The sequence below is a fragment of the Pogoniulus pusillus genome, chromosome 15, assembly GCF_015220805.1.
Source record: "Pogoniulus pusillus isolate bPogPus1 chromosome 15, bPogPus1.pri, whole genome shotgun sequence".
NCBI lineage: Eukaryota > Metazoa > Chordata > Aves > Piciformes > Lybiidae > Pogoniulus > Pogoniulus pusillus.
The window spans coordinates 1,705,001-1,716,398 of NC_087278.1; positions in this window are offsets into that span (position 1 = coordinate 1,705,001).

The window sequence follows — 11,398 nt, forward strand, 5'->3', positions numbered from 1 at the left end:
GAGCTTGGAGCTCTCTTCTAACCTGCTTGATTCTGTGATTCTAAGGGGCACTGGGTGGGAGCTGAGGCAGAGGAGGTTCCATGGAAACATGAGGAGGAATTTTTCCCTGTGAGGGTGCCAGAGCCCTGGCACAGGCTGCCCAGGGGGGCTGTGGAATCTCCCTCTCTGCAGATATCCCAACCCCACCTGGCTGTGTTGCTGTCTGATCTGCTCTGGGTGCTCCTGCTCTGGCAGGGGGCTTGGACTGGCTGAGCCTTGGAGCTCCCTTCCAGCCCCTGACATTCTATGACTGTGATCTACAGCTGGAGGTGCTTCCCAAGGTCAATACTGGGTCCAGCCTTGTTCAGCATCTTCATCAGCAACCTGGGTGAGGGGTCAGAGTGAGGGGTTCAGTGGTTCTTATTCTGCACAGGGCACACTGATTTTATTATGCTGTGGCCATTGCATTTTGGTGTCAGTTTGCCTCGAGGGAGCTCACAGAATCACAAGGTGACCACAAGATATTCTTAGCAGAGAAATGTTGCTCATCTGTGCCAACAGGAAGGTACCTGTTTACTCTCAGCCTATCCAGCTACCACCAAAATACTTCCTAGGGCCTGGATTTTCCCCTCTGAACCAGCTGCAATTCCTTTTCCCTGATTTAATTGCTTCCTTTCCATTTAATGACTTTGAGGATTAAGGGCAGGCAAGTGTATGCCAATAATAGGCTCATCTACAAAGAGCAGGAAGCTCTCCCTGTGGTCCAGGGAATTCACCACTTCCGACTGCTGCTCAGCTCCACAGCTATCAGGTTTCCCTTTGCCCCTGGGCTTTATGTGTCACCTTGCTGCGGTGGAGCAGGAGGAAATGGCATGGGATGAGCTGCCTGGACTCACACACAGAGCTCCCAGCAGCAAGCAGCAAAAGCCTCCTGCTCGGTGCAGGGGAAAGGTGCGAAAGTTTCACAGAGTCACAGAAGGTCAGGGGCTGGAAGGGAGCTCCAAAGCTCAGCCAGTCCAAGCCCCCTGCCAGAGCAGGAGCACCCAGAGCAGATCAGACAGCAACACAGCCAGGTGGGGTTGGGATATCTGCAGAGAGGGAGACTCCACAGCCCCTCTGGGCAGCCTGTGCCAGGGCTCTGGCACCCTCACAGGCTAAAAAATCCTCCTCAGGTTCACATGGAACTTCCTCTGCCTCAGCTCCCACCCAGTGCCCCTTGTGCTGGCACTGGCATCCCCCAGCAGAGCCTGGCTGCAGCTCCTGGCACTGGCATCCCCCAGCAGAGCCTGGCTCCAGCTCCTGGCACTGGCATCTCCCAGCAGAGCCTGGCTCCAGCTCCTGGCACTGGCACCACCCAGCAGAGCCTGGCTCCAGCTCCTGGCACTGCCATCCCCCAGCAGAGCCTGGCTCCAGCTCCTGGCACTGGCACCACCCAGCAGAGCCTGGCTGCAGCTCCTGGCACTGGCATCTCCCAGCAGAGCCTGGCTCCAGCTCCTGGCACTCACCTGCACACACTGATAACCATTGCTGAGGTCTCCTCTCAGCTGCTCCTCTCCCAGCACACAGCCCCAGCTCCCTCAGGCTCTCCTCCTCACAGAGCTGTGCCATTCCCTGCAGCATCTCTGTGGCTGTTGACTCAAACCCAATCTGTGACCCACTCTATCTTAAGATCCTTTTGAGGACCTTGCTTCCTGCTGCTCCCATCCTGAGCCTGCCTCCTTGTGTTTTGCTCTGCACCTTACCCTTTTCTCTTCACCTCTCCCTCTGCCCTTCTCCAGGATGAGTTCTGTGCTGTTTCCCATCCAAGTGAGCTCCATCCTGTGTTTCCCATTCACGTCTCCAAGTTTCTGCTTTTCCTGCTGTCCTCCCAACATATCTGGGGTCCTCCTGAGCACTGTGTCCTGTGCAAACCTACTGAGTCATTCTCACCATTCCACCATCTGTTTGGCTAATGAAAAGAGAAGCAGATCTAAGACAGAACCCACCCCCCAACCCCCCCCCAGAACCCTCAGCATAATTAGACTTCATTAACTCCTCTATGGTGTGGTTATTGAACCAGGTTTGTGCCCACAGGATGCAGACCCTCTCTTTCCTAGCCTGGCTATGAGAATAGCAACTGGAACTGCCAAAAGCCTCCAGTGGAGGTGCATGAGATGTTCTCATCCACCCCCAGGCCCTGTCACCTGGCCTTGGAAAGACTGAGATCCACTGGATTTGTTCTTGGCTCATCTCTACTGCCTTCTGCTTCTCTCCCTGCTGTTTCCTAGGTGCTGCAGGCTCCTCCAGGTTTCTTTAGTGAAGTGAAATTCAACTGATAATGAGTTTATGAGTCCCAGATTTTGGTGAGGTTCAAGGGAAACTTTGAACTCCTGACTCCCAGTTTTCTCCTCACAGTAGGAACAAAGGATGAGGCTCACTCAGCCTACGTTTGGCAACCTGAGAGTTAGTTGCCTGGGCTACAGTAACCATGCAGGCTCCTTCTGGGCACTGCAGACAAACTGACAGCTCCCCCCTGAACAGTGCTACAGAAGAGATGAGCTCTCCACAGGCTCAGGTGTCAGGGGTTGGGAGGGACCCAAAGAGCTCATCCAGTCCAACCCCCTGCCAGAGCAGGACCACACAACCTAGCTCAGGGCACACAGCAACACATCCAGACAGGCCTGGGAAGGCTCCACAGAAGGAGACTCCACAGCCTCTCTGGGCAGCCTGTGCCAGGGCTCTGGGACCCTTCCAGGCAAGAAGTTCCCCTTGTGCTGAGCTGCAACCTCCTGTGCTGCAGCTTCCATCCACTGCTGCTTGTCCTGTGCCAGGCAGCAGTGAGCAGAGCCTGTCCCCCCCTCCTGACCCCCAGCCCTCAGATAGTTATAGACATTGATTCAATCCCCTCTCAGCCTTCTCTTCTCCAGACTAAGCAGCCCCAGGGCCCTCAGCCTCTCCTCACCAGGCACTGCTCCAGGCCCCTCAGCATCCTCACTGCCCTCCCTTGGACACTCTCCAGCAGATCCCTGCCCCTCTGCAACTGGGGAGCCCCAAACTGAAGGCAGCACTCAAGAGGAGGTCTCAGCAGGGCAGAGGGGGAGGAGAAGCTCCCTGGTCCTGCTGGCCATGTCTCTTGCATTCTCTCTCACTGCTGCTGGCACTCAGGCTCTGCTAAGTGCTCTGGGGAGGTGGTGAGGAGCACAGGTGGTGGCTGCCACAGCAAGAGCTGCTGGCTCCTCTCTGGACTTGCAGTTACTACTTCAAGAGTGTAAATCTAAACCAACACTGGTGGCTCTGCTGGGTAAGCCCAAGGGTGAGCAATCAGCCAGTGTCCATTTTCCTCCTCCCCCTTGACATCTCTGAGCTCAGCCACACTGACAAATCGTTTTCCCCTGCTCTATGCTCTAGAATCACAGAACTCATTGAATCAAAGAATTGTTTGGGCTGGGAAAGACCTCAAAGATCATCCAGTCCAACCATCAGCACTGCACCATTAAACCATGGCCCCAACTCCTCTGCCCTCAGGTTTCTTGAACAGCTCCAGGGATGAGGACTCCACCACCTCCCTGGGCAGCCCCTTCCAATCCCTGACCACTCTTTTCACCTCACCTCCAACCTAACCCTCCCCTGGCACAAGTTCAGGCTATTTCCTCCCCTTCTATCATCTGAGACTAGGGAGAAGAGTCCAATCCCTACCTCACTGAAGCCTCCTCTCAGGGAGCTGTAGAGAGCAAGGAGGTCTCCCCTCAGCCTCCTCTTGCCCAGGTTACACAACCCCAGTTCCCTCAGCTGCTCCTCACAAGACTTTTATCCCCAGATCCTTCCCCCCTAGCTTTGTTGCCCTTCTCAGGACATGCTCCAGCACCTGAGTGTCTTGAGTTGAATCACAGAAACCTTCAGGCTGGAAAATCACCTTAGGACCACCAAGTCAAACCCATACCCCTACTCTACAAGGTTCACCTTAAACCACATCCCTCAGCCTCCTCTTGTCCAGGCTACACACCCCCAGCTCCCACAACTGCTCTTCAGGCAGGGCTAGAGTGAGGGTGGTGAGACACTGGCACAGGTTGAGGGTGCTGAGACACTGGCACAGGTTGAGGGTGCTGAGGCACTGGCACAGGTTTCCCAGGGAGGTGGTGGAGCACAGAAGCACCCAATGTGATCAAAGATCACATTGGGTGCTTCTGTGCTCCACCACCTCCCTGGAGGTGTTCAGAACCAGGTTGGATGAAGGCTTGAGTGACCTGTTCTACTGGGAGGTGTCCCTGATTATGGCAGGGGTTGGAACTGGCTGAGCTTTGAGGTCCCTTCCAACCTAAACCATTCTATGACCTTTGTTGCCCCCTCTCCACTCCTGCTTTTCTTCCAAAGTGAATCAAGTGACCCTTGAGGTCCTTTCCAGCTCAAGGCATTCTATGACTGTCTGATGAGAAGAAGCTTGGCAATGCCTGCAGCATCAGCTCACTTTTCAGCCCCTGTGTTGTGTAAGGCTTCCTGTAAGCTGCTTCTGAAGGATTCTGGATCTAAATTAGAGCTGCAAATGTATAAGTACAAATATATATATATATATGTAGCCATATCCACATGCAGACACGCTTGACATTTAAGCTGCAGTGCTTTGAACTCCAGCAGCTGAGAGCCTTCCTTAATGCTTGCAGCTTAACTGATTCATAGCCAGGAGAAAACAAAGAGCCAAGGAGCATCTTCTTGCCCTATAAGGACAAACAGCTCCCAAGAGGAAAACTACTCCTGTGCATGCATGAGGAGCATGTGGGACAAACTCTGTTTGCTCCTCATGGGTGGGAAGGGAAATTTAGCATCATGGGATGAGAACTATTCTAGCTTTACACTGCAGCTTCTGATTACTAATGCCACAGCAGATCTCATCACCCCAGCATCATGTGAGTAGATGTGGATCTGTTGGAGGGTAGGAGAGCCCACATCTTGCTGGCAGCTGGCATCAGTGGTGTGCCCCAGGGATCAGTGCTGGGCACAGTCCTGTGCAATGTCTTTATTGATGATCTGGAGCAGGAGATTGAGTCCAGCAGCAGTGAGTTTGCAGAGGACACCAAGCTAGGAGCAGCTGTGGAGCTGTTGGAGGGTAGCAGAGCCCTGCAGAGGGACCTGGCCAGGCTGCATGGGTGGGCAGAGGCCAAGGGGATGAGGCTGAACAAGGCCAAGGGCAGGGTTCTGCACTTTGGCTACAACAACCCCAAGCAGCACTGCAGGCTGGGGCCAGAGTGGCTGAGAGCAGCCAGGCAGAGAGAGAGATGGGGGTGCTGGCAGAGAGGAGCTGCAGAGGAGGCAGCAGTGCCCAGGTGGGCAGCAGAGCCAATGGCATCCTGGGCTGGCTCAGGGGCAGTGTGGCCACCTCCCTGGGCAACCTGTGCCAGTGTCTCACCACCCTCAACCTGTGCCTCTTTTTTTCTTTTTCTTTTCTTTTCTTTTCTTTTCTTTTCTTTTCTTTTCTTTTCTTTTCTTTTCTTTTCTTTTCTTTTCTTTTCTTTTCTTTTCTTTTCTTTTCTTTTCTTTTCTTTTCTTTTCTTTTCTTTTCTTTTCTTTCCTTTTCTTTTCTTTTCTTTTCTTTTCTTTTCTTTTCTTTTCTTTTCTTTTCTTTTCTTTTCTTTTCTTTTCTTTTCTTTTCTTTTCTTTTCTCTTTTATGTTAATTTTCTTTCTTTTCTTTTCTTTTCTTTTCTTTTCTTTTCTTTTCTTTTCTTTTCTTTTCTTTTCTTTTCTTTTCTTTTCTTTTCTTTTCTTTCTCTTTTGTCTTTTCTCTTTTCATTTTTCTCTTTTCTTTTAATTTTCTTTCTCTTTATTTCTCTTTTCTTTATTTTCTTTTCATTTCCTTTCTCTTTTCTTATTTTCATTCTATTTCTCTTCTCATTTATTTCTTTTCCTTTCTTTCTCTTTTCATTTTTCTCTTTTCATTTTCTTTCTTTTCTTTTATTTAATTTATTTTATTTTATTTTTCTCTTTTCATTTCTTTTCATTTCATTTTCTTTCTTTTTTTCTTTATTTACTGTTAATTTCCTTTTTCTTTTCTTTTCTTATTTCTTTTCATTTTCTTTCTCTTCTCCTCTTTTCTTTCTTTTCTTTTTTTATTTTTCTTTTCTCTTTTCTTTTTTCATCTCTCATTTTTGTCTCTTTTAATTTCATTTTCTTCCTTTTTTTCTTTTCCTTATTTTCTTTTCATTTTCTTTTCTCATTTCATTTCATTTTCTTTCACTTCTTTTCTTTCTTTTCTTTTCTTTTGCCTTTCTCTTTTCATTTTCTTTCTCTTATTTATTTTATTTTATTTTTCTCTTTTCATTTAATTTCATTTTCTTTTTTTTCCTCTTATTTTTTCTTTTAATTTTATTTCTCTTATTTTCTTTTTTCTTTTATTTTTCTTTCTTTTCTATTTTTTCTTTTATTTTGTTTTCTTTTATTATTTCTTTTCTTCTCTTTTCTTTCTTCTCTTTTCTTCTCTTTTATCCCTCCTCTCCTCTCCTCTCCTCTCCTCTCCTCTCCTCTCCTCTCCTCTCCTCTCCTCTCCTCTCCTCTCCTCTCCTCTCCTCTCCTCTCCTCTCCTCTCCTCTCCTCTCCTCTCCTCTCCTCTCCTCTCCTCTCCTCTCCTCTCCTCTCCTCTCCTCTCCTCTCCTCTCCTCTCCTCTCCTCTCCTCTCCTCTCCTCTCCTCTCCTCTCCTCTCCTCTCCTCTCCTCTCCTCTCCTCTCCTCTCCTCTCCTCTCCTCTCCTCTCCTCTCCTCTCCTCTCTTTTTCTCCTCTTTCCTCTTTTCTTTCATTGTATCCTCAGAATGAATGGAAAGGGAGTTCCCATGCTCCAAGTGAGAGAGGTTCCCCTTCCAGACATGAAAAAGGAAACACCACCTCCTATATATTTTCAAGTGCTGTCAGGACTTTTCCAACATTGTCTCATCCACTGGAGCTCGTCCAGGATGCTGCTGCAGGTGACTCATGCTATCAATAGCACCAAACTGAGTATCTCCAGCAGTCCCTTTTACAGCAGTTGGACCTTTTGGGGCTGGAAATGAAACAGCCTGGACTGTGCTCCACGTGGATTAATGGGGCCCTGTGGTGCCATCCAAGGAATTGATTTGCAAAGCAGTGGAGGTAAAAATGAAGTGTATATATCTATCTATAGCTCATGGAAATCAAAGCAGAAAGGAAGTTTCTCAGCTGAAGGCTCTGCAGCCTGCAAGCAGAAAAAAGAGGGCAGAGGGCATCTGAGGTAAGTGTGATTAATTCCCAAACCTGCAAGGTCTACAGCATCTTCTCATTAGCTATTCAATCATTAATGAGATTCAGAAGGCTCTGCCAGCATCCAGCCTGAGACAGCAGCTATAGCCAGCAGTCAGAAGCTTGATAAGACAGCAGCCCCAGCAAAGGACAGAAGGGAAAATCCACCTTTAGGAGGGAAATCTGTTCATTCCAAATGCTAATTGCTTCCCATTGTGTCGTAGAGCTACTCTGGGCTGTTGAGCACAGAAAATTAGAGGCAGAGAATCATAGCATCAAAGAATCATAGCATCAAAGAATCATAGGATCAAAGAATCATAGCATCAAAGAATCATAGCATCAAAGAATCATAGCATCAAAGAATCATAGAATCAAAGAATCAATGAATCATAGAATCATTGAAGCATAGAATCAATGAATCATAGGATCAAAGAATCACAGAATCAAAGGATCATAGAATCAGTGAATCATAGGATCAAAGAATCACAGAATCATAGCATCAAATAATCATAGAATCAAAGGATCATAGAATCACTGAAGCATAGAATCAGTCAGCACTGGAAGGGACCACAAGGATCATCCAGTTCAAATTCCCTGCCATGCCCAGGGACACCTCACACTAGAGCAGGCTGCCCACAGCCCCATCCAGCCTGGCCTGAAACACCTCCAGGGATCAGGCTTCCACCACCTCCCTGGGCAACCCCTGCCAGGCTCTCACCACCTTCATGCCAAACAATTCTTCCTAACATCCAGTTGAATCTCCCCTTTTCCAGCTTTGCTCCATTCCCCCCACTCCTTCACTCCCTGACAGCCTAAAAAAGTCCTCTCCAGACTAGAAATGAGGATTTGCCATAACTCCAAGGATCTGATGTCATTTCAGATGATGCTGTGAGGGTGCTGGAGCCCTGGAGCAGGCTGCCTAGAGAGGTTGTGGAGCTTCCTGCAGGATTCTATGATTCCATCATTCTGTGATTCCATGATTCTGTGACTCTGTGATTCCTTGATTCTATGATTCCATGATTCTGTGATTCTTTGATTCCATGATTGATTTGATGCTTCCATGATTCCATGCTTCCGTGAATCTATGATTCCATGAATCTATGATTCCATGATTCTATGATTCCATGATTCCATGGTTCTGTGCTTCTATGATCCCAATATTGTGTAACACTCACAGAACCATGGAATCACTGAGTGCTAGGCGCTGGAAGGGACCTCTGGAACTCACTGGTCCCAATCATAGAATCATAGAATCATAGAATCAACCAGGTTGGAAGAGAGCTCCAAGCTCATCCAGTCCAACCTAGCACCCAGCCCTAACCAATCAACCAGACCATGGCACTAAGTGCCTCATCCAGGCTTTTCTTGAAGACCCCCAGGGACGGTGCCTCCACCACCTCCCTGGACAGCCCATTCCAATGCCAATCACTCTCTCTGTGAAGAACTTCTTCCTAACATCCAGCCTATACCTACCCTGGCACAACTTGAGACTGTGTCCCCTTGTTCTATTGCTGGTTGCCTGGGAGAAGAGGCCAACCCTCACCTGGATACAATGCCTTTTCAGGTAGTTGTAGACAGTAATAAGATCACCCCTGAGCCTCCTCTTCTCCAGGCTAAACAGGCCCAGCTCCCTCAACCTCTCCTCATAGGATTTGTGCTCCAGGCCCCTAGCAAAGCAGGATCACCTAGGGCAGGTCCCACAGGCCCCCTGGCTGATGCCAGGAGCAGGATGCTGTGCAGGGTGGACCCTCTGAGCACCGCAGTGATTGGCAAACACGCAGGAGAGCCCAAAATACAGGAGTGCTGCCTTGCCTTTCCTTCTAGCAGCACTCTGACTGCCATGGGGGGAGGGGGAGGAGAAAAGAATAATAGTGTCAGGAGGATAAAGAGACATTTATGAGCCTTGAGGAAAATTAATTGGCTCAATTTAGCGCCGCTGAATGCCTAATAACGGTGAGCAGCTGAGAGTGACTCAGCACTGCACCAAGCATGCCCATTCTCTCAGGAAGCTTTTCAATTCAACAGGAGAAGCAGACTCTCACTTTTTTTCTCTCTGTGTGTGTGATTGACAATGACTAAGACACGTGTAAGATGCTGGGGGGCTGAGTCACTCCTCTTGTTTTTCTCCAAGTGAGAGCAGAAGGAATAGTTCAAGGAAATAGCTCAGTACCTCAGACTGAAGCCAAGCACTTTTGAAGGCTCCAGGTGGTTCTTTGAGATCCTTTTTTTGCTGCCCCTTAGTTGGTTTGCAATTTTTGTTGTTGTTGTTGTTTTTCCAGAAGGCAATTAGTTGTCTCTGGAGCTTGTGGCAAGCTGTTGCTGTCTCTGGTGCCATCAGAAGAGCTTTGCCTGGCTCTGTGCACAGGCTGCAACCATTCCTGGAACACTGCTGGCTGCCCAGTTTGTGTTTGTCCTGGTACCAGTGTCACTTTGACAAGAGTGAGGATGATTCATCTCCCCATCCTTGGAGGTGTCAAAGCAAAGCCTGGATGAGGCACTTAGTGCCATGGTCTGGTTGATTGGCCAGGGCTGGGTGCTAGGTTGGGCTGGATGAGCTTGGAGCTCTCTTCCAACCTGCCTGATTCTGTGTTTTGGTTGGGAAAAAACCTTCCAAGATCACTGAGTCCAACAAGCAACAAAAAGGGAGTGATTTGCATTGGAATGGGCTGCCCAGGGAGGTAGTGGAGTCTGTGTCCGAGGAGGTGTTGAATCCAAGACTGGATGGGGCATTTAGTCCCATGGTTTGGTTGATTGTCTAGGGCTGGGTGCTAGGTTGGACTGGATGAGCTTGGAGGTCATCCTGTTTTGGAGGTCAACCTGTTTTGGTTGGAAAAAAAAAACTTCCAAGATCATTGAGTCCAACCAGCAACAAAAGATAGTTCAGTGAAGCTAAAAGAAAAGGAAAAACAGCAAAAAGCAAAGGCTGGCTGCAGGCCAGCAAGGACTGAGTCATGTAGCTCTAACTCCCAGGGTGGGTTATGTGCCTTGGTGCCTCATACTTGCAGAAGCTGTCACCTGCTGTCAGCACCAAGTGATCTCCAGGTGGTGTTCCCAAGAGCAGCCCATTTGAGTCACTGCAATCAGCTCAGAGGCAGAGGCATTTTCCCAGTGGAGCTGCATTCTCCTTTGTCAAAATGTTGCTTTCTGGAGAGGTAAAACAAATCAAATCTGGGATCCCATACTCCACACCTGCTGAACCAAAAAGGCCTTTAGAAGCACAAGGTTGTGTAACAATGAGGACCCAGGAGGGAGTTCTAAGCAGTGAGGGTAGTACAATCATAGAATCATAGGATTTCTTTGCTTGGAAAAGACCTCTAAGGTCATCCAGGCCAACTGTCAACACCACCATGGCCATCAAACCAGCTCCCCAAGTGCCATCAGACCAGCTCCCCAACTGCACTCAAACCAGCTCCCCAGGTGCCATCAGACCAGCTCCCCAGGTGCCATCAGACCAGCTCCCCAGGTGCCATCAGACCAGCTCCCCAGGTGCCATCAAACCAGCTCCCCAAGTGCCATCAGACCAGTTCCCCAACTGCACTCAAACCAGCTCCCCAAGTGCCATCAAACCAGCTCCCCAGGTGCCATCAAACCAGCTCCCCAGGTGCCATCAGACCAGCTCCCCAGGTGCCATCAAACCAGCTCCCCAGGTGCCATCAAACCAGCTCCCCAGGTGCCATCAGACCAGTTCCCCAACTGCACTCAAACCAGCTCCCCAGGTGCCATCAAACCAGCTCCCCAGGTGCCATCAAACCAGCTCCCCAAGTGCCATCAAACCAGCTCCCCAGGTCCCATCAGACCAGCTCCCCAGGTGTGAGTCACAGGATCACAGGATATTAGAGGTTGTAAGAGACCCAAAGAGATCATTGAGTCACAGGAGGGGAAGGGGAAGGGGAAGGGGAAGGGGAAGGGGAAGGGGAAGGGGAAGGGGAAGGGGAAGGGGAAGGGGAAGGGGAAGGGGAAGGGGAAGGGGAAGGGGAAGGGGAAGGGGAAGGGGAAGGGGAAGGGGAAGGGGAAGGGGAAGGGGAAGGGGAAGGGGAAGGGGAAGGGGAAGGGGAAGGGGAAGGGGAAGGGGAAGGGGAAGGGGAAGGGGAAGGGGAAAGGAAAGGAAAGGAAAGGAAAGGAAAGGAAAGGAAAGGAAAGGAAAGGAAAGGAAAGGAAAGGAAAGGAAAGGAAAGGAAAGGAAAGGAAAGGAAAGGAAAGGA